Source organism: Amblyraja radiata, chromosome 10 (assembly GCF_010909765.2).
Source record: "Amblyraja radiata isolate CabotCenter1 chromosome 10, sAmbRad1.1.pri, whole genome shotgun sequence".
In the NCBI taxonomy this organism is placed as follows: domain Eukaryota; kingdom Metazoa; phylum Chordata; class Chondrichthyes; order Rajiformes; family Rajidae; genus Amblyraja; species Amblyraja radiata.
In genome coordinates this window covers 41,453,857-41,474,877 of record NC_045965.1, presented here as the reverse complement: position 1 = coordinate 41,474,877, position 21,021 = coordinate 41,453,857, and the positions used below count along the sequence as shown (strand labels likewise).

Genomic DNA, 21,021 nt, shown 5'->3' with positions numbered 1-21,021 from the left:
CAGAAAGACTTGTTCCATACCGTATCTCCAGGATGGAGAGTTCATAAGATTATAAACTGATCACAGATAACCATATAACCATATAATAATTACAACACGGAAACAGGCCATCTCGGCCCTTCAAATCCGTGCCGAACACTTATAAGGAAAGCTGTTCAATCTGTATTGGATTATCGACATCAGAAGCACAACAAAATCCACCCTTAAGAATCAGGAAGACACAGGATAGAGATATAAAAAGAGTGAGAATTCAACAAGAGGGATAAAGAAAGGTAAAGCAAGGACACAACTCAAAAGAAAGAAAATCAAGGGAAGAGATGTGTTAGAGGATTGTTGTATTATTGCACTTTTTGAATAAATGGAAGGTGCATGAAATGCAGGCACATAATGCACAACATATTGAGACAACATGATCATCGTGTTCAAGAACAGCGGAACAATTTCAAATAGATCTAAGCAAGAATTGAAAACAACCCATTTAAATCCACCCTCCCATTTGTGTAATGTATAATATAATACATTTTTCAGCGTGCTGAAATTTTTTCCGCGAGTAAAAATTGGTCGGCATGGTTATTTTGAACTTGTAGTGCAGTGGAGTGGGGTCGCTATGTAATTACAGGCATCCAAGGGCAGCAGTAGGCTAACCGGGCATTTTAATTGGCTCATTGGAGTTTTCAGGACCAAGGAAAACCGACCGGAAGGTTAAATGCCTGCTAAACTTTATTATACTTCTTAACCCCCCCCCCCCGGCTCTCTCTAAAGGATTTACCGTTACTGTGCAGCCTTTTACCTTACTCGCAGGTTTGAATTGCAGACAGCGCTCCCCCGCTTTCTGACGCTGACGGTCGATCCAGCTCGAGGTTTCTGAACTAGCGGATTAGGTCGACGCAGTGGGACAACCCCTTTAGGTTTCAGCAGAATGTACAAAAGGTTTGGCAGAGTAAATTGATGCTCTTTGGGTGGATTCATGTGGAATACTATTAAATGGATGAGTTTCATAACTGAGGTTCTGCAGAGAGACTTTGGTGTCCATACACAGAATTCAATGAAGCCATTTATAAGCTGATTACAAAAGGAATATGAACTATCCATTTTATAAATAAAGCGGTAGAATGTAAAAGCAAAGACATAATTTTGGGAATTTATAGATCAATGGCTAGGCACCACCGGAGTAATATGATTGATTCTGGAAACCACACGGGGAAAAATGTCTTAGAAAGTGGGTTGTAAAGGTTCATCAGGATATTCTGGGGAAGATGAACGTGAGTTATGAGAGGAAGCTGAACAAAAGGTTACGATGTTTAAGAAAGAACTGCAGATGCTGTAAAAAATCGAAGGTAGACAAAAATGCTGGAGAAACTCAGCGGGTGAGGCAGCATCTTGTAAATGGTTAGGATGGCTCTCTTTCAAAAAGAGAAGGTAAGATGACCTGCCAGAAATGTTGAGGAAGTAAATAGAGATAAGATTGGTAAGTAACCTTATATTTTATATCATTTCTGAAACGTGTGGATGTAGGACAAAGCTTGACTCCTCTTTCAAAGACTTTCAAAGACTGAGCATGACATGATGAGCCTCTTTCTGCATTATGACTAACCACACCAATTGCATTTACATCTTCCCAATGGATTTATGATCTGCATTCATTCATTAGTTAACAGATTGAATTACATGCCCAAGGGTCTGATTCAGAATCGATAGGGAGGAGACTGAGTTGAATGCTCTAGTCTGGATTCAAGCATGGCCCGAGGTGAAGGACGGCTTATTGATCTTGCATCCATCCACTTCCTGAGGGATTAGCATATTCATCATAACATGGTATCATATTATATCATGAAATCTGGTGAAGCATATTTAAAAGGCCACAAGTAGTCTTATTAATACCTTTTAGAATTTAGTGAAGTCTTTTTATACATCTTGATTCCAAATTTAACTTATTAGCTAATGTCTGGCATGACTAGGCTGGCTAGCTGTCAAAAGCTGATTTATAGAAACTTTCCAGATGAAGCAAAACACTTCCAAAACAACAAATCATGACCTTAATGCAAGATCTTAATTCATATGACACGTGTTTGTAGAGGTAACCCAGTCATGTCCATTTTTAGTCATCATGATCATATTAGACCAAATTGCAGAAAATGTATTTGCTTCTGAAGAAGGGTATCGACCCAAAACGTCACCTATTCCTTTTCTCCAGAGATGCTGCCTGATCCGCTGTTACTCAAGCATTTTGTGTCTGCCTGCTTCTCTATCCTGATAGATCTGAATAGCACCACCCCAGGCTCTCCTCCAATCCCTTCAGGAATCCTCCCTGTGACTTTCTAAGTACCAACCAAACCATCCAAAACAGATGGTCAGCAGCCAATTCCAGTTCGCCAAGTACCTACTCCCCCAAGATAGTGGTGCATTAAATTGCTGGACTGGCCTGTGCCTTGTCTCCGCTCGGATTCCTGGGCAGCAGCAACTTGACAGATTCAATCTCCAGTATCATCCGTCAAACTCAAATGCTTTTATTCAATTACCCAGTGCAGTGCAGAACGCTGTACATGGCATGTTTCAAATCAACAAGTACAAGACAGCTCCTGCCTGTCCTCTACCCGAGTATCTCAAAATGGATACTTTTAATGTTACGTTCCTCAGGGATCTTAAAACCAGGGAGAGCGTATCCACTGTAAAACTTGGTTTCATTACCGGTACTTCAATTTTATGATTTTATTGTGATTATACCAATTTTCATTTTGTTACAACTATGATATTTTTAATCATGCATCGGACAGAGAAAGAAAATACATCCAAGCTGTCAACACAAACACATTAACAGAATGCCGAATGTGAAAGATTTTGTTTCCAATATAGGTACTGAGCTAATAGACTCCTGAAAGGCTGTTGAATTACATCATTGCATTAGTCGAAACCCTTCTAGTGATAGGACATGTAATGGAATACCCGATTTCTTAAAAACACATTAGTCCTTTTGTTGTAGCTTTGCATGAATTTTTCCCCGTCGAGCCATCACATTCGCTATTTATCAAGGCAACCTGCAGCATGTGACAATGCTGCAGTGACATGGCAAGCAGGGAGAAAGATTTCTCGGGCAAAATATCGAAGTTAATACAGATCACAGTGATTCGATACAACAGTGTGTTGACCTGTCAACATGCTGGATTGTGCTGAAGATGTGCCGTGAATTTCCATCCAGAGTGATGCTAATATCAGCCAGCAGAACAGAAGCAGGAAAGCTCCCACTGATTGCCACACAACCTCCAACGATAGGCTGCACAGCAGAACTGACAGGGATTACCTCACTGGTTATCCTTTACACATCTTAGAACACTCTGGCCTACTGAAGAATCTTGCACAAAATCAAAGGACGAACCCCAGAAACCATCGCACTTGTAAAGAAAGAAATGATCCCATTGATCTGTCTTAGACATGTTGGTGCTCTTATTAGTTTTGTTGGGAGTGATGATCCATATAAGAACGTCACTTCAATGTAAAATAAAGGAAGAAGTGATCCACCAATATAATAGCACAATTATATTACATTATTTCACGCGCAGGTCAAGGAGCTTTCAGTATTCAAAGCTTTAATCCGCAACATAGCTTCTTCATTTTCACTGCTCTTACATAGGTTGCAAGATCAGAACCGTACACAATATTCCAGATGTGGTCTTGCCAGGGCTCTATATATGGGAGCAGGATGACTCTTCCATTGCCTGAAAATTCTTATGTGATTAAGGCCAATACAATAGTTACCTCCCCCTGCATCTGCGTGTTAACCTTTACTGATTTGTATGCAATTATGCAACTTTGTATGCAACTTATATATTTAATTTATAGACCATCTATCTGCAGCTGGTTTTCAGTGAAGTTCTCCACAGGCAGGTAAAGACATTTCCTAGGACTAACATTAGTACATTCATTGCACGCTTTCAAATTCAGCATAGGACAAGTCCAACAGTTTTCAGACATTAGCACTTCATGCACGTTTACAACTTCGGAGCAAAATAATGAAGCACAAAGTTAATACAGTGAGTCCTGGATCACATTTCACGATAGGTTTTCCAGTGAAATGTTATTGCAAAGTACATGGTATTCTACACCTTTGGACTTCTAGGGCATAATAATTTGAGTTTGCAAATTCATGGTGATTAATGGTCTTAAAAGATTCTTGTATTTTAAATCCAGTTGCAGTTGAACAATTTTACTTTTGATAGAACAACTCTTATATACAGTGGCTTGCAAAAGTTTTCATACCCCTTGAACTTTTCCACATTTTGTCACGTTACAACCACAAACGTAAATGTATTTTATTGGGATTTTATGTGATAGACCAACACAAAGTGGTGCATAATTGTGAAGTGGAAGGAAAATTATACATGGTTTTCAAATTTTTTTACAAATAAAAAACTGAAAAGTGTGGCGTGCAAAAGTATTCAGCCCCCCTGAGTCAATATTTTGTAGAACCACCTTTCGCTGCAATTACAGCTGCAAGTCTTTTGGGGTATGTCTCTACCAGCTTTGCACATCTAGAGACTGAAATTTTTGCCCATTCTTCTTTGCAAAATAGCTCAAGCTCAGTCAGATTGGATGGAGAGCGTCTGTGAACAGCAATTTTCAAGTCTTGCCAGAGATTATCAATTGGATTTAGGTCTGGACTTTGACTGAGCCATTCTAACACATTAATATGCTTTGATCTAAACCATTCCATTGTAGCTCTGGCTGTATGTTTAGGATCGTTGTCCTGCTGGAAGGTGAACCTCCGCCCCAGTCTCAAGTCTTTTGCAAACTCTAACAGGTTTTCTTCCAAGATTGCCCTGTATTTGGCTCCATCCATCTTCCCATCAACTCTGACCAGCTTCCCTGTCCCTGCTGAAGAAAAGCATCCCCACAGCATGATGCTGCCACCACCATGTTTCACAGTGGGGATGGTGTGTTCAGGGTGATGTGCAGTATTAGTTTTCCGCCACACATAGCGTTTTGCATTTAGGCCAAAAACTTCAATTTTGGTCTCATCTGACCAGAGCACCTTCCTCCACATGTTTGCTGTGTCCCCCACATGGCTTGTGGCAAACTGCAAACGGGACTTCTTATGGCTTTTTTTCAACAATGGCTTTCTTCTTGCCACTCTTCCATAAAGGCCCGATTTGTGGAGTGCACGACTAATAGTTGTCCTGTGGACAGATTCTCCCACCTGAGCTGTGGATCTCTGCAGCTCCTCCAGAGTTACCTCTTGGCTGCTTCTCTGATCAATGCTCTCCTTGCCCGGCCTGTCAGTTTAGGTGGACGGCCATGTCTTGGTAGGTTGGCAGTTGTGCCATACTCTTTCCATTTTCAGATGATGGATTGAACAGTGCTCCGTGAGATGTATACAAAGCTTGGGATATTTTTTTATAACCTAACCCTGCTTTAAACTTCTCCACAACTTTATCCCTGACCTGTCTGGTGTGTTCCTTGGGCTTCATGATGCTGTTTGTTCACTAATGTTCTCTAACAAACCTCTGAGGCCTTCACAGAACAGCTGTATTTATACTGAGATTAGATTACACACAAGTGGACTCTATTTACTAATTAGGTGACTTCTGAAGGCAATTGGTTGCACTGGATTTTATTTAGGGGTATCAGAGTAAAGGGGGCTGAATACTTATGCACGCCACACTTTTCAGTTTTTTATTTGTAAAAAAATTTGAAAACCATGTATCATTTTCCTTCCACTTCACAATTATGCGCCACTTTGTGTTGGTCTATCACATAAAATCCCAATAAAATACATTTATGTTTGTGGTTGTAACGTGACAAAATGTGGAAAAGTTCAAGGGGTATGAAAACGTTTGCAAGTCACTGTATCCTGTTAAAATAAACAAGCAACAACTACATATTTAACCCCACATTTGAACAGGTACAGAAAATGTTTAGCTTTTTTAAAAATGTTGTGCTGATTTAAAGATCAACTACCAGACTTCACTTAACTATGATTGCTGAAGTATTATTGTGTTTCCATCTCAAAGCCCGACAAGTGATCACAATCTGCATACAGGTTTCTGTCCAACTCTCAGCTACATTTTTGAAGTCATGCAGCTGTATTTAGACACTATTGAAACATGTCCAACAGGTGTGAATAATGCATTGCACGTTATGTTGCAAGATAGTTTGCTGTTGACTTATTTTTATTCCATGAGAAAAGTGACGTGCAAAATTATTTTAAAAAGTGAGTCAGATGATACTAGAAAAATTGAAAAAGGCACACTGGGAAGAAACACAAACAGCAATCAAGAATATCATTACGGCATATTTGCACAGTTATTTCAACACAATTTTTATCTAATGGAACTTCTAACCTATGACAAAACAATTGTTAATTTTGATAATCACTTTGCGATTGGATAATTATGTAATTTATCAGTGTTACGGCATATTTACAAGAGAGCAATCAGAATAAGAAGGAATCCCATTCATTATTAGGCAAAATTCATGATTTATTCCTATTTCAAAAGCTCTAATAAAACTATAGCGGGATTTGATTAAATTAATGTCCTTTCTAAGTATGGTAGCTAAAAGAGCTGAATGAAATTGGTCAAAAAGCAATGCTGCAGAATTAAATGCCATTTATTACTCAGATAAAATTCAAAACAAGACCATGATTATTTTTGGCCTTGACTGGATTAACTGTAATCTAATTACCTTCCCGGAGATGTGATCAATTTTCGGATCACATTCTCCGGCCTACATCGCTGGAGCTGGAAGCCTCCTCGGACTGTCGTAAGCCCCACCGCGGGGCGTGGACTTAACATCGGAGCGGATCCCTTGCCTGGAGGCATCCCTTGCCCGTCAACAGAGGGCTCGAGGCCCCCAACCAAGGAAGGACTTATTTCGCATCCATCATGGTCAGGAATGTGTAGGGGTCGCTGTGGTGGATGTTCATGTTAAAATGTGTTTTTGAGCCTGTTGCTTTCAATTGTATGACTGACCTGGCCAGTGAAATTCTTCGTATGTTGCAAAACATACTTGGCGAATAAAATCTGATTCTGATTCTGATTCTAATTATGGGCCTATATAGTGAGTGATGATTTCAGTTATTTCAGGTTCTGCAGAGAGACTTTGGTGACCATACACAGAATTTAATGAAGCCATTTATAAGCTGATTACAAAAGGAATATGAACTATCCATTTTATAAATAAAGGGGTAGAATGTAAAAGCAAAGACATAATTCTGGAAATTTATAGATCAATGGCTAGGCACCACCGGAGTAATATGATTGATTCTGGAAACCACACGGGGAAAAATGTCTTAGAAAGTGGGTTGTAAAGGTTCATCAGGATATTCTGGGGAAGATGAACGTGAGTTATGAGAGGAAGCTGAACAAAAGGTTACGGTGTTTAAGAAAGAACTGCAGATGCTGTAAAAAATCGAAGGTAGACAAAAATGCTGGAGAAACTCAGCGGGTGAGGCAGCATCTTGTAAATGGTTAGGATGGCTCTCTTTCAAAAAGAGAAGGTAAGATGACCTGCCAGAATGTTGAGGAAGTAAATAGAGATAAGATTGGTAAGTAACCATATATTTTATATCATTTCTAAAACGTGTGGATGTAGGACAAAGCTTGACTCCTCTTTCAAAGACTTTCAAAGACTGAGCATGACATGATGAGCCTCTTTCTGCATTATGACTAACCACACCAATTGCATTTACATCTTCCCAATGGATTTATCCTTCATTGCAGGTGATAGACTTCTGACCGACATCCACTATAAATCCACTGACTCCCATGGCTATCTGGACTACACTTCTTCCCACCCTGCTTCCTGTAAGGACTCCATCCCCTACTCCCAATTCCTCCATCTACGCCGCATCTGCTCCACGGATGAGGCGTTCCACACCAGGACATCTGAAATGTCTTCATTATTCAGGGAACGGTGGTTCCCCTCCTCCACCATAGATGAGGCTCGCACCAGGGTCTCTTCCATACCCCACAACACTGCTCCATCTCCCTATCCCCCCACTCACAACAAGGGCAGAGTCCCCCTAGTCCTCACCTTTCACCCCACCAGCCGTCACATACAACAAGTAATCCTCCGTACAAACGTACAAACTCTGTACAGACAGCACCCATAGTCAGGATTGAAACCGGTCTCTGACATTGTAAGGCAATAACTCTACCACTGCACCAGTGTTTTCAATGTTTGTTTTAACAAGCCAAAGTGCTGGAGGAGCTCAGCAGTTCAAGCAGGATCTCTGGTGAACATGGGTAGTTGAGAGTTTGGGTCAGGACTCTCTTTTTATTAATATTGGATTTCTGCTTTCGCAGCTGCCTTTGTTCATGACTAGAATCGCACCTTGTTAAAAGTAATTTGACCATTAAGATAAACCTATTGCCTCCTGGATTGGTTTTAACAGCCGTGAGTATCGTATTCTGTCCCTTGGAATCTCTTAGGATATTTCTGGGTCGTAGATTGTGGGTTTGCAGAATGCACAGTCATGAGTGTGGACCATGTCTGAATGACTTATCTGCCTGTCATATTCACATGTTTGGACTTTATCAACTGAGCTTAAAAATTACCTGTGGTCTAGAGGGATTTCAGTTTCATAGCTTTGCCTTGCCCGGTATAATTAATCACACATACTGATTAAACACAGTGATTGATTGCATTAGGCAACCTGGCAGATTATTTTAGAAAATCAAATACATTTTGTTATGACCAACAAACTAAACAATTTTACTCTGCCCGAGGTGAGTGATTTGTTTAGATTAGATTAATGATTTTAACAGCACGAACCAAGGCCCGCTGGCTGAGTATCTCACCTGCCTGTGTGGTGTCTCTGTGGTGGTAGGCGGAGAGCATAAATGGAAAGATTGGGGAGAGCACAATGGAAAGGTTGGCCAGGTTTCTGGTTGAGTTTAAACTCATCTTGTGGGTGAGAGAGTGAATGGAGTAGAGAAAATAATGCAAGATGGTTCACAATTAAAATAACATTTTGACGGCACAGAGGCACAGCGGTAGAGTTGCTGCCTTACAGTGCTTGCATAGCCGGAGACCAGATTTGATCCCATCTGTGGGCGCTGTCTGTACGGACTTTGTACGTTCTCCCCGTGATCGCGGGGGTTTTCTCCGAGATCTTTAGGTTTCCTCACACACTCCAAAGACGTACAGGTTTGTAGGTTAATTAGCTTGGTATAAGTGTAAATTGTCCCTAGTGTGTGTTGGATAGTGTTAATGTGCGGGGGTCGCTGGTCGGTGCGGACTCTGTAGGCTGAAGGGCCCGTTTCTGCGCTGTAACTCTAAACTAAAAGAAACTAAAAACTGTTTTATGTTTTATTATTATTAATGTTTTGTGTTTTCTGAGTCATTCGTAACTGTCACTGTATGTCATGTTGTTACTTGTGGGCAGAGCACCAAGGCAAATTCCTTGTATGTGAATACTTGGCCAATAAACTTACTTACTTACTTAAACTAAGCTAAGTGCCTAGTGTCCATCGACTTGTTACTTGAATGCACTTCTAAAGCAGGCCTAAAACCAAACACAAATACAGTGTCCTCCATAATGTTTGGGACAAAGACCCATAATTTATTTATTTGCCTCTGTACTCCACAATTTGAGATTTGTAATAGAAAAAAATCACATGATTAAAATGCACATTGTCAGATATTAATAAAGGCCATTTTTACACATTTTGGTTTCACCATGTAGAAATTACAGCTGTGTTTATACATAGTCCCCCCATTTCAGGGCACCATAATGTTTGGGACACGTGGCTTCCCAGGTGTTTGTAATTGCTCAGGTGTATTTAATTGCCTCCTTCATGCAGTTATAAGAGAGCTCTCAGCACCTGGTCTTTCCTCCGGTCTTTCCATCACCTTTGTAAACTTTTATTGGTGTTAATCAACATGAGGACCAAAGTTGTGCCAATGAAAGTCAAAGAAGCCATTATGAGACAGAGAAACAAAAATAAAACTGTTAGAGACATCACCCAAACCTTAGGCTCACCAAAATCAACTGTTTGGAACATCATTAAGAAGAAAGAGAGCACTGGTGAGCTTACTAATCACAAAGGGACTGGCAGGCCAAGGAATACCCCCACAGCTGATGACAGAAGAATTCTCTCTATAATAAAGAAAAAACCCTAACACCTGTCCAACAGATCAGAAACACTCTTCAGGAGTCAGGTGTGGATTTGTCAATGACCACTGTCCGCAAAAGACTTCATGAACAGAAATACAGAGGCTACACTGTAAGATGCAAACCACTGGTTAGCTGCAAAAATAGGATGGCTGGGTCACAGTTTGCTCAGAAGTACTTAAAAGAGCAACCACTGTTCTGGAAAAAGGTCTTGTGGACAGATGAGGCAAAGATTAACTTATATCAGAGTGATGGCAAGAGCAAAGTATGGAGGAGAGAAGGAACTGCCCAAGATCCAAAGCATACCACCTCATCTGATAAACACGGTGGTGGGGGTGTTATGGCTTGGGCATGTATGGCTGCTGAAGGTACTAGCTCACTTATCTTCATTGATGATGCAACTGCTGATGGTAGTAACATAACGAATTCTGAAGTGTATAGACACATCCTATCTGCTCAAGTTCAAACAAATGCCTCAAAACTCATTGGCCAGCAGTTCATTCTACAGCAAGACAATGATCCCAAACATACTGCTAAAGCAACAGTTTTTCAAAGCTAAAAATTGGTACATTCTTGATTGGCCAAGTCAATCACCCGATCTGAACCCAATTGACAATGCCTTTTATATGCTGGAGAGAATACTGAAGGGGACTAGCCCCTAAAACAAGTATAAGCTAAAGATGGCTGCAATACAGACCTGGCAAAGCATCACCAGCAACTGGTGATATCCATGAATCGTAGACTTCATGCAGTCATTGCATGCAAAGGATATGTAACAAATACTAAACATGACTACTTTCATTTACATGACATTGCTGTGTCCCAAACATTATGGTGCCCTGAAATGGGGGGATTGTGTATAAACACTGGTAATTTTACATGGTGAAACCAAATTGTATAAAAATGGCCTTTATTAAAATCTGACAATGTGCACTTTAACCACATGCGATTGTATCTATTATAAATCTGAAATTGTGGAGTACAGAGGCAAATAAATAAACTATGGGTCTTTGTCCCAAACATCATGGAGAGCACTGTGTTTCAGTCCTGAAAGGGTCTGATTTTGAAAACATATGCCAAAAGCTTGCTTGATGATTGACTGCTACAACATGGCAGGAATCCCATTTTACCAGGTATCCAAGTGGAAAATTCCCAAAGGACATTTGCAATGCTAAGTCTGATAGTCCAAATGTTGAAATGCAGATACAATCTGCACCTACAGAACTATCTGGGGCTGGAAACACATTTCAACCTAGGAATGAATTCTGCCAAGATTGTAATCTTTCCAGTTCAGGCATTTTCTTTTAATCGAACAGTTTAAATCTGTGTAGGAATAATTGGTCAGCAGTGTAAAACAAGGACTGGAATTACAATGTTTAGGAAGGAACTGCAGATGCTGGTTTAAATTGAAGATAGACACAAAATGCTGGAGTAACTCAGCGGGACAGGCAGCATCTCTAGAAAGGAGGAATCTGAAAAGAGTCTCGAACATAAAACGTCATCCATTCCTTCTTTCCAGAGATGTTGCTTGTCCTGCTGAGTTACTCCTGCTTTTTGTGTCTACCATTCAGATAATAATCTGCCTTCCTGTTCTTGCCACCAAAGTAGATAACCTCACATTATACTGCATCTGCCATGCATCTGCCCACTCACCCAACCTATCCAAGTCACCCTGCAGCCTCATAACATCCTCATAGCAGCTCAAACTGCCACCCAGCTTTGTGTAAACCGCAAACTTGGAGATATCACATATATTTCCTTCGTCTAAATCGTTAATATATATTGCAAATAACTGGGCTCCCAGCACCGAGTCTTGCAGTACCCGACTAGTCACTGCCTGCCATTCTGAAAAGGACCCGTTAATTCCTACTCTTTGCTTCCTGTCTGCCAACCAGTTCTCTATCCATGTCAATACCCTACCACCAATACCATGTGCTCTAATTTTGCACATTAATCTCTTGTGTGGGACCTTATCAAAGTCTTTTTGAAAGTCCAGATACACCACATCCACTGGCTCTCCCTTATCCATTCTACTTGTTACATCCTCAAAAAATTCCAGGAGACTAGTCAAGCATAATTTCCCCTACATAAATCCATGCTGACTTTGACCGATCGTCACTGCTTTCCAAATGCGTTGCTATAACTTCTTTAACAATCGGCTCAAGCATCTTCCCCACTACTGATGTATGGCTAGCTGGTCTATAATTCCCTGTTTTCTCTCTCACTCCTTTCTAAAAAGTGGGGTTACATTGGATCAGTTCCTGTGGACTGGAGAGTGGCCAGAGTCGAGAGAACATTGGAAAAGGATTACTGATGCATCCACGATTTCTAGGGCCACCTCCTTGAGTATTCTGGGATGCAGACCATCAAGCCCTGGGGATTTATCTGCCTTCAGTCCCAACAGTTTACATAACACCATTTCCTGATTAATGTGGATTACCTTCAGTTCCTCTCTCCTTCTAGATCCTCGGTCCCCTAGTGTTTCTGGGAGATTGTTTGTCTTCCTTAGTGAACTGTTCTGCCATTTCCTTGTTTCCCATTATAAATTCACCTGTCTATGATTGTAAGGGACCTACATTTGTCTTCACTAATCTTTTCCTTTTTACATGTGTAAAGAAGCCTTTAGAGTCAGTTCTTATATTCCCCTCAAGCTTTATTTCATGCTCATCCCCCCCCCCCCCCCCCTTAATTAACCCCTTTGTCCTCCTCTGTTGAGTTCTAAATTTCTCCCAGTCCTCCGGTTTGCTGCTTCCTCTGGCCAATTTATGGCCAGGGTTCGATCCTGACTATGGGTGCTTGTCTGTATGGAGTTTGTACGTTCGTCCCGTGATCTGTGTGGGTTTTCTCCGAGATCTTCGGTTTCCTCCCACGCTCCAAAGACGGACAGGTTTGTAGGTTAATTGGCTTGATAAAAATGTAAAATTGTCCAAGTTGGCGATATGCAGAGTACTGCCCTGCCGACTACAAAATTCAGAAGGTTCAGAAGGTTCAACCGTTTAAGTATAATTTGCCAGTTTATCCTAGCCAATTCCCAACTGATACCTTCAGTCTCCTTTCTTTAAGTTTATGACCATAGTCTCTGAATTAACCGTGTCACTTTCCATCCAAATGCAGAATTCCACCATGTTATGGTCACCGTTGCCCAAGGGGCCTTGCACAACTAGTGGGGGAGTGTAGGACCAGAGACCATAGCCTCAGAATAAAAGGACGTACCTTTGGAAAGGAGATGAGGAGGAATTTCTTTAGTCAGTGGGGGTTCTGGAACACCAGCAGCTCAAACTTCAATGCGAAGCACTGTTTGAGTTGTTGGCAGCAAAATTGGGAGATGAAGCCATCTGGAATATCCAGAAGAGTTTGCAGCCCGAATGTTCATGCACTTTCTGGAGAGGCTGAATAATGATCTGCAGTGGGAACAATGATTTTGATATCCTTGTTCCCAATACAGGAAGGCAGAGGTAGCCTTTGCTACTCCCATCCCTTCACTGCATCAAGCCAACTAACAAACTATTCTCAGTTTTGTATCTTCAGCTATTTAAATCCTCCAAGCCAGCAGAGACACCATCACCCACCCTCTCACCACATCTCCTTCCCACCCCCACTGGAAGATTTGACAGTGGGACAAAGTGAAACAAAAAGAACAGCTTATGTTTATATTGCTGCAACCATAATCAAAATGTTTTACAACCAATGAAATGCATCTTGAACTGGTCAATGTTGCGACAAGAAATAAATGAGAGGCAATTTGTACACAGCAAGCTGCCAGAAACAGCCCTTTTAAAGAGCCATTTTACAACAGCCCCCTCTCCCCTATTCAGGAGAGAGGCAGTTTGAAAAGAATTATTAGCTTTTGGTTGGGGGCAGGGATTGTGGCAATGGGGAGATTGAACTCAGCATTCTGCAATAAGATTTACTGCAGACTGTATATAAAATATGACATACCAAAACAATTTGCATTTAGGGTCACCCAAAAAATCTTCAGGGATTTTTTGGAACATGTGGTTTCAATTTAGAAACAAAACCATTTGTATATTCACCATTCAGAGGAAATTGCACTGACACTTTAATGAGAACATAATCCATATTCTAGACTTTTACTGGGCGCCAAGATATTGCTCTGTGTCACAGGGTTATTAAATGTATGAAAATACTGCAGAATTCATGCTGAGTTCCTTAAAGAGATAGGCTCAGTTTTCCTGCATCTTAAACAAGCAATGATTTTAGTCGCCATATTTTCCAGTAATGCACAGACCCCAAAGTTATGTTTCAGAAGGGACTGCAGATGCTGGAACCCAAAGTTATTATAGTTTATTTTCAATTAATTTGTGTACAAGGTATAGATTTGAATTAATGCTTTAACAATCATTTTTTATTTAATGTGACCAGTGACCAATGACCAATGAAGAACCTATTGAGCTCAATTTGATATCTCGAATTTAATGAAAGTAAAAATGTTCTTCTTCTGTCAAACTCTAGTTAACTGATTCTGGATTTTAAAGCTCTTTCCCTCCATTTCTCTTCGTTGCCAGATACTACACAAAGAGTTTTATTAGTCTGCCTGGTGTCAGTCCACTGTCAATAGCATTTGACCCTTTAATGCCAGGGATTGTTTTGCAGGACAATTGCTCTCAGCAGCCAGGATGTGATCCGGATAGAATTTCAGAATCTGAACTTTTAACTTGCTCACTTTATAGATGGTACCACCGATTCACCTTTCTACAATGATTCCTCAAACCTTTCTACTACTGATTGCTCTTACCCATATTAGAAATAAATAGTGTAGAAAGGAACAGCAGATGCTGGTATATACCAAAGTTAGACATAAAACACTCAGCGGGTCAGGCAGCATCTCTGGAAAAAAAAGATGGGTGATGTTTCGGGTCAGGACCCTGCTTCAGACGGTCTGAAGAAGGATCTCGATCTGAAACGTTAACCATCCTTGTTCTCTAGAGATGCTGCCTGTCCTGCTGAGTTACTCCAGCACTTTGTGTCTATCTTAGAAATAAATAGGTCAGAATTTTCCAGCAGTGGCAAGCCAAAGCAAACTTGCCATTCACTTGGGCAGAATGTCCATCTACTTTGCACAGATCCCTTTGCAGAGATTGTCAGGCCTATGATGCCTTCTACACAGAAAACCCACCGCGACAGAAAGGAACAAGTCCTGTGCACAGAAATGCATAAAAGGTTTTCACAGCCAGTTATGCCGTGCTCCCATCTCACTCCACTAACAAAGCAACTTTGAATGTTTTTCATTGTTTTATAGTTAAAGTTACTTGTCAAGTCAGTGGATATTTTTATGGCAGAGATAGACAAATTCTACATTAGAATGGGTGTCAAGGGTTATGCGGAGAAGGCAGGAAAATGGGATCAGGAAGCAGAGATCAGCCATGATTTAATGGCGGAGTCGACTCGATGGGCCGAATGGCCTAATTTTACTCCCAGAACGTGAACATAAAGACGTGGGAGACACTGTGAGGGAGCTCCATTCATCAGGTCACAAAGGATTGTTAAAATGGAGCCATGGGTATATTGTAGAAGTGCTGTGGAGTTGGGAATTACTTGGTGAAGATGGGCAACAGAAGGCTATTTAACCATTTTGGAAACACCAAGGCAAGCACATGAATCATGTAGGCATCTAAGGCTATGGATCAAACGTGGGTAAATTGGAATTAGTATAGATAAGTACAATGGCTGTCATGGGCATCTTTGGCTGAGAGGCTTGTTTCTGTGATGTGACTCTATTGGGCTCTTTAGCTCTTTAGACGGCAGATGGCACAATGGGCTAAGTGTTCGGCTGGCGACCGGAAGGTGGCCGGTTCGAATCCCGCTTGGAGTGCATACTGTCGTTGTGTCCTTGGGCAAGACAATTCACCCACCTTTGCCTGTGTGTGAATGTGTGTGAATGTGTGTGAGTGATTGGTGGTGGTCGGAGGGGCCGTAGGCGCAGAATGGCAGCCACGCTTCCGTCAGTCTGCCCCAGGGCAGCTGTGGCTACAGAAGTAGCTTACCACCACCGAGTGTGACTGAGGAGTGAATGAATAATGCGATGTAAAGCGCCTTGAGTATTAGAAAGGCGCTATATAAATCCCATCCATTATTATTATTAATTGGTATATTTATAAGATACACAAGGATATGGTGAAGAAGGGTATGGTGAACAAGAACAGGATGACGAGGACAAGCAACATGCAAGCTTTAGGAATGGTGCTATGATGTAGCCATTGCTGGCCGAGACAGGTCATGAGCTACAGGACACGCAGCCTGCAAGTGGTGAGGAAACCTGGAATGAATGGACTCTTCCGAAATGACAAAGTGTACCTTTGCAGGTAAGGTCTGAGAAATAAAGGCCGGCAGATCAATTACATTTATAATTGGTTGAGTTGGTAACTGTGTATATAAACCTACTGCTTGGCTTCATATGTGTAAAGTATTGATGGTTTCCATGTGTTTATTGTCTGTTTAACTGGAAGGCAGTGTGGTTTACATATATATAAATGTACTTCCAAGGGTTGAGTGTATCAGGTGGCGTCACCTTAATACAGATACAAGGTACGGATGTGTAGGAAGGAACTTCAGATGCTGGTTTATACCGAAGATAGACACAAAACGCTGGAGTAACTCAATAGGTCGGGTAGTATCTTTGGAGAAAAGGAATAGGTGATGTTTCAGGTCTGAAGAAGGTCTCGACCAGATACTGATGTTTCAGTTGAAAGTTATTATCTCCAATATAATACATTTGGAAAATTACACTGCTTAGTTAAGCAGCATCAAAAAAAGAGCCTCCAGACACTACACATACCACCAAACTAGCATGAGGGTGGGGATTTCTGCAGAGCATCACTGTTCTCTTATCGTAAATATGCCAGAACAGCAGAAGAAATGGTTTCAGCACATTATTCATGGCGATGGAGCAAGAAATTCCAGGCAACAACCTTCATCTGTTTCATAATATCCTTCAGTATCTTATGGAAAGATTTAATAGAGGTTTCTTTTAAAACAATGGAAACCTCTAACAGGTCTAATGTATTGAATTTATCTCACTTACTTGGCCCAAACTTCCCACTTTAAAACTATATTATGCTTTATTATTTGTAATTATGGCTTGCTTAAAGTAGGTACTTTAGGACTTTATGGCCTTACGGTAACTATGTATCCCATTGTGAACTACAAATTAAAAGCCCTTTGAGCTGATTTAAGGGCCACAAGTGTGTTCAGTTCACAGAAACACTGCCAGCTGTCCTCCCTTTAACCCCTCTCCAGTCTCTGGAGTTCAACACACATCTATTATGCGATGTCAGCCCTGACTTGTGTTGGAGTTATTCTCGAACTATTGTTAGATCTGTAAGACATAGAAACATAGAAAATAGGTGCAGGAGTAGGCCATTCGGCCCTTCGAGCCTGCACCGCCATTCAATATGATCATGGCTGATCATCCAACTCAGTATCCTGTACCTGCCTTCTCTCCATACCCCCTGATCCCTTTAGCCACAAGGGCCACATCTAACTCCCTCTTAAATATAGCCAATGAACTGGCCTCAACTACCTTCTGTGGCAGAGAATTCCAGAGATTCACCACTCTCTCTGTGAAAAATGTTTTCCTCATCTCGGTCCTAAAAGATTTCCCCCTTGTTCTGGACTTCCCCAACATCGGGAACAATCTTCAGGGCCCCAAATCGAATTCAGCCTGTGTCTCCATCCCTTACAGAGGCACAGCTAAAGAGACACCCCACCTGAATAAAAAAAACACAGCATGGCCTTGACTTTGTAGTCAGCTTTGGGGTAACAGTTCTTCCTTTTGACTGCAAAGGAAGTTGTCTAATCACTTCAGTGCAATGGAATTCCACTTCCTGGTGTCCCTGGCAGTGATATCTGGTGTCATAATTCACATAATTCATTGTTTCACAAAAGGCAACATGAAAACCGGGGCTTGCATATAGTATTAATGGAGATGATGACATTTCTTAACATTCAGAAAAAGTAAATATTCTATTTTTAAAGGAAATTAAAATTGTAAATAATTATTCTAAGGACATGAAATTAACTTTGGAGGACCAAGAGATTTGAAGCATTCATCATGGCTATTTAAAACAGTTAAACCTCATTTGAAAAGAGTTATTGCTGTGAAAATAATATGCAAAATGCTAAGGTTTACGTTTACTCATTGATTCCAAATGATTACCATTTTCAAGGGATTCAGTAGCACACCTAGTGGAGGAGCAAGGTATTACTTTGAAATACTTTTGTTTCAGTTTAGAGATAATGTGCGGAAACAGGCCATTTGGCCCACCGAGTCCGCGCCGACCAGCGATCCCTGTACATTAGCACTATCCTACACACTAGGGTCAATTTATAACATTTTTTAATTGAAGCCAATTAACCCTACAAATCTGTGAGTGTGCGAGGAAGCCGAGGCACACGGGAAACCCCACGCGGTCAAAGGGAGAACGTACAAACTTCGTACACACAGCAGCTGTAGTCAGGATCGAACCGGTCCCTGGCTCATTAAAGCAGCAACACTATTGCTGCGCCACCGTGCTGCACCGGTATACAAATTAAATATTTGAAGGAAAAGAGATTCTTGCTTGTTAAAATTACAGAGAAATTATTTTGCTTACAAAAGGTTTGCAAAGTGCAAAGTTACATTGATAATTGGAATCAGATGATTTTTTGAGACTCAAATAAGTTGTTATTCACCATACAGTCTTGTGGAAGTTTTTCTTTTCTTTGTCATTGAAGCTTTATCGCTGGATTCTGCATACAAACACAAAATCTTATTTTAATTCTCTTGGTCATTTTGAAAATGAAGTTTGTGTGCAACAAGGAAACTAGTGCCAGGGTTGGCACTCAGAACTGGAAACGGAATACATTTAATATGCACTGAGATTTCCCAGGCTAAAGAAAGGATGGGGCAATATGTTCTTTCACAGCACTCTTATGTCTAGAGGAGAAACCCCATATAAAGTTGGCAGAGGAGCAGAGAGAACCAGGCGATGTCCTCCATGCCAAAGGAATTTCTGGATGAGGAGATAAAGACAGTCTTCATTCCCCATCCACCCCATGAACAGCTTTTCCCTGCTTGCACTACTACTGCGCTGGTGGGATTCGTTCCTCACAACATTTAAGGGATGTTTTGTGGTGTGGATCCATCTCCAATACACTTCAGAACTGGATCCAATCAACCAAAACACACATTCGGCATTGTCCTTACAGCCAGCACAGTGAGGGAACTTTCATTGCATCCTCCAAACAGAATCCAGGTCTTGGACAAAACAGAACAAGAGCTTTTACATCACGTAGCTTTTACAGCAAAATAACTTAATTTGCAATGATGTAACACACCTGCGCATATAATAAAATAAAGTGACATTTTTATTCACGGTGATTTAAATGATTAATTATTGAATACAGTAACCCATTAATATTTAAATAAAGTTGGTATTTCTTTATGTAACAGCTTATTTCCTAGTAAAAATGATGATGAGGGAACATGACTTCAAATGAAACCATTTGCAATCTGCACTTTCCAGTTACAATCCAATTATAAGATTCCATGCAAATAAATTAGTTGTAATTGCAGAATACTTTGTTCCAATTTAATATGGTAACTATATAAGCAATGGCTGTTGGATGACAACACTCATGGGCTTGCAGCAAACCACTATTTGCAATGAAAATGATGCTTGGTGGATCTTCAAAGAAGTCAGCTACAGCTGTTTAGTCTGCATGGTGCAAGAAATGCAAACACATTTAGGCTGGTTCCCCGATACCATAAAATGTGCTTCACACATTGGCTACATAAAAATGCTGGATGAAATCCTCAACACCCACAACCAATACATTAATGTTTTACACATCTGCTGGAAGGTGAGGACTTTAGAACTAACATAGAAACATAGAAAATAGGTGCAGGAGTAAGGCATTCGGCCCTTCATGCCAGCACTGCAATTCAATATGATCATGGCTGATCATCCAAATTCCTTCATTTTCCCCATATCCCTTGATTCTATTAGCCCTAAGAGCTATACCTAACTCTCTCTTGAAAACATCCAGTGAATTGGCCTCCACTGCCTTCTGTGGCAGAGAATTCCTCACTCACAACTCTCTGGGTGAAAACGTTTTTCCTCATCTCAGTCCTAAATGGCCTGCAAGGTTTTGACCCAAAACATTGATATAAACTTTGTCAGGTAGGTCGAACAATCCTTGTTTGAGGCGTACCAGAGCCCCATCCCCGACCTCTACCTCCGCTGCATCGACGACTGCTTTGGTGCTACCTCCTGCACCCACACACAACTGACTGACTTCATCCGCTCCACCACTAACTTCCATCCGGCACTCAAATACACCTGGACCATTTCCGACACTTCCCTACCATTTCTTGACCTCACTATCTTCATCGCAGGTGATAGACTTCTGACTGACATCAACCATAAACCCACTGACTCCCATGGCTATCTAGACTACTCTTCTTCCCACCCTGCTTCCTGTAAGGACCATCCCCTACTCCTAATTCCTCCGTCTATGCCGCATCTGCTCCCAGGATGAGGTGTTCCACACCAGGGCATCGGAAATGTCCCCATTCTTCAGGGAACGGGGGTTCCCCTCCCCACTATAGATGAGGCTCGGACCAGGGTCTCTTCCATACCCCGTAACACTGCTCTCTCTCCCCACCCCCCCACGCGTAACAAGGGCAGAGTCTCCCTAGTCCTCACCTTTCACCCCACCAGCCGTCACATACAACAAATAGTCCTCCGTCATTTTCGCCACCTCCAACGTGACCCCACCACTCGCCGCATCTTCCCATCTCCCCTCCTGTCTGCTTTCCGCAAAGACCGCTCCCTCCATAACTCCCTTGTCAATTCTTCCCTTCCCTCCCGCACCATCTCCTCCCCAGGCACTTTCCCTTGCAACCGCAA

The 21,021-nt window shown here is 41.4% G+C and overlaps 1 protein-coding gene across 2 annotated transcripts in view; it reads right to left on the bottom strand.

The window, feature by feature from the left end:
- LOC116977842 (phosphatidylinositol 3-kinase regulatory subunit gamma) overlaps positions 1-21,021 on the bottom strand; it is a 524,111-nt gene that overhangs the window by 404,667 nt on the left and 98,423 nt on the right. The window contains exon 1 of one of the 2 annotated variants that reach the window (XM_033028653.1): positions 18,803-18,820. The exons of the other annotated variant lie outside the window; for it this stretch is intronic. The gene's annotated coding sequence lies outside the window, so the exon portion shown is untranslated. Of the gene's footprint in view, positions 1-18,802; positions 18,821-21,021 lie in introns of those variants that run through there. 2 annotated transcript variants of the gene reach the window in all.